The sequence below is a fragment of the Rhinopithecus bieti genome, unplaced genomic scaffold (assembly GCF_001698545.2).
Source record: "Rhinopithecus bieti isolate Rb0 unplaced genomic scaffold, ASM169854v2 repeat_2937, whole genome shotgun sequence".
Taxonomy (NCBI): domain Eukaryota; kingdom Metazoa; phylum Chordata; class Mammalia; order Primates; family Cercopithecidae; genus Rhinopithecus; species Rhinopithecus bieti.
This window is the reverse complement of record NW_016831819.1, coordinates 1-3045: the sequence shown is the minus strand read 5'-3', so window position 1 is coordinate 3045 and position 3045 is coordinate 1. Positions and strand designations below refer to the sequence as shown.

At 43.8% G+C, this 3045-nt stretch overlaps 1 long non-coding RNA gene across 1 annotated transcript; it reads left to right on the top strand.

Moving 5' to 3' along the window:
- Positions 1-59: 59 nt before the first annotated feature.
- LOC108524537 (uncharacterized) lies at positions 60-3038 on the top strand. Its single transcript, XR_001884080.1, has 2 exons — positions 60-1126; positions 1411-3038. It is a non-coding gene; the product is annotated as an uncharacterized LOC108524537 (long non-coding RNA).
- The last annotated feature ends 7 nt before the right edge of the window (positions 3039-3045 follow it).

The window sequence follows — 3045 nt, the reverse complement described above, 5'->3', positions numbered from 1 at the left end:
TATGAACAGTCTTAATTTTAATCAATATAAGGAGGAAGAAACGCCCTAGATTTGTGCTGTCCAGGAGGGTAGTCACTAGCCACATGTAGTCATTTAAATATAAGTTAATTTAAATAAAATTTAAAATTCAATGATTTGAAATGAGGGCTCTACTACCCACATTTCAAATGCTCAATAGCCATATATGACTGTGTCCACTGTACTGGGCAACACAGGCACAGAACATTGCTGTCATTGCAGAAAGTCCTCTTGGTCAGCGCTGCCTTAGACCTTTGCCCATACCACAGACTGCAGCTACTTGTACCTTAGAGCAAGGTGTAGATGTTTGGGCCCTAGAGTTGCTGTGTCCATCTTTGGAGAATGAAAGGATGGGTTAAATCGCATGTGGATAAAGCAGTGCAAGAAACCCTTCAGGCAAAGGATGTCTGCATAGAATAAGAGTTTGAGAGAGGTGAAGAGGAAGGGAGGTTAGAGGAAGAAGTTAGGGAATAACTGATTCATTGGGTGTCGTGAATCTTGACTAGACCTGAACCTTACTAGGACACAGGACCCCCAGAGAGAAGTTCCTCAGAGAGATTGTCACCCTATGCATAAATGATCCCAACAATAGATACCTCTGAGAGAATCAGGGCAGATCTAATCTCTAGGCACTCAGTGGTGGGGAAAGGGTTAGGCATGTTGGATTCATGTTATGGAAGAGAAAGTTTTTATGTAGCCAGGCAATGGGGAATAATTCAGGCTTTTTTGACATTTGAGTGGGTTAACCAGTGTATCCGACAGTCGACTCCTTAGAAATGGGTCTGTGCAGGCAAAGTCAGCTTATGTTGTGAGGCTCAGGCTTGAGTATGAGTAAGAAAGTGTCTGTGATACAAAAGTTCTATTTTCTTGCCAGCCCTGCTGGCGAGGGAGAATTTCTTCCCCATGTATATGGAGAAAGGAAGAAATGAGAGGCAGCTGGCAAAAAGAGTATAACTTAACCTGCTGTCTGGAAGCCATCTGTGAAGGGAATCACTTTTCTTTTCTGGACTTATTTCCAGGTGCAGCTGCAGGGGATGACACGGAAGATGCAAGCACTGAGTTCACTGACAGTATTGAGGAGGAGGCCACACACCATAGTCACCAGCAAGTAAGTCAGTGTCAGGGTCTGGAGCTTCCAGGGTGGATGGCACACAGCCCTTCTGAGGTCTGATGGTCTCCTGCAGCCCTTGTGGACTTAGAGTGAGAAGATTTTTTTTTTATATAAACCACTTCTCAGTCATCTTCCTGTTCTCCTTGAGCTTCCTGGCTGCCTTTCCAACCCATGTCTTCACTCCATTTTTCTCTCCAATCCACCCTTTGGTTTGTATTGTATCTCTTTCTTCTGCTTCCCGCCCCCTCCTACCCACCTTTGCCTCTATTTATTCTCTGTAGCTATAGCTTCAGAAGAATTTTTACTTGCAAGACAATGGACACATTCCCCTTGGGCTTTTTGTAACTGAAAAGCACCACAGAAGACAGGGAGTCATCAAAGGGCTGCTCGGGGAGGTGGTGGGGTGAAGGACCTGCTTGGGAAGAAACTCCAAGAAGACTGGAATGCTTCCAAAGCAGGGATCTTTCTCAGTGAAATCTCATTATACAGAGAGAACCTTATGCAACCTGACAAACCACTGAGGTCATGGTGACTCAATGATCAGCAGATGGTTCTTCAACAGCAATCCCCTGTCAAGCCTCAGAACTTGAGGCTGAAACATTGTTTCCATCCACCATCAGTGAAGATGTAACTAGCATGTTACAAGAGTGAATAATCTGGACTTCAGAGATTAAGTCACCAATAGTGATCCCACAAGCACTCACTGGAACTCCTATAATGTCTCCACTTTGTCCGTGCCATTTAGCAATCTCATGTCCTAGATGGACTGTGCCTATGATTCTTAAGGAGAAAGTGAATCATTGGAAGGTGTCCCACACAAGCAGCTGGACTTTCCAGTGACAGCTTTCTTGGGGCTTTTAGGAAAACTATACAAGAAATGAGGCTTTCTGGGTCTGCCTGTATGTCTTCTGCATAAGAAAAAGAGGAGACATTGAATCAACCAATAAGAAGAGCCCAAGTGAGCGTCCTCAAATCTTTTGGGATTTGGCACTTGGGGACATGAGTAGTTGTCTGGGATATGTCATGTTCTCAACAGTTTCTTTATAGTAGTTGGATCACCTTCTTGTAGTAGGATCAACCTTCTTGTTGCTGTAGCTGTACCCGACCTTCCCTGCTCCCTTGAGTGCTTGCATGAGCTCCACTTTTTCTTTTACTTGAACAGCTTCTCCTGAGTCCTCCTTACTGATGGTTGTGTCTTTAATTATGTACATCTCTGTCCCTCCAGACAGATCCCTCTGTCCTCACTCTCTGATTTCATTGAGGATCTTGGGTGAGAGAGAGGGACCTGTGGGATGAACAAATGTCTACTCTAAGACAGCTAGATTGGGAGGTTGTCTGGTCACTGATGGTTATAATGACTGTGGGACAGGATTAACTTCAGAATAAATGAACAGGAGACACAGATATGAAGACAGTCAGATTCTGATTGATATGGTCTGAAGTGCTCCTGGTATTGCAAGTCATTTGCTCTAATTCTCAACTGTAGGCAAACTGAGTTGTAAAGTTGCTTCTTCTTCAGCCTTCTTTCCTGTAGCCTAGAATGGAGAATCTGACCAGACCCCATTTTGAGAAGGTCAGCCCACCCTGGAACGAACATTTTACATTAGGGCATTTGTATTTCCCTCACAATACTTGCCACATTACTTGGCATAGGAGACACGCTTAGTGTAATTATGAGTTAAGCCTTTGGATCAGGGCTTGACTCATAATAGACAAAGTATGTTCCTGCTGGTTGGAAGAATCTCTTGGGTAAGCACCATTTTTCTTTCTATCACCTTTCCTTGAAAATATATCTTCAGCTTTGGGCAGGAGGAATCTTGGGGTATGAAATCATTGCAAATTTACTTCATCTTTCTGGAGTTTGAGGTTGTGACTCTCCTGCTACCAATTAAATAAAGCTTACTTTGCCGTAACTG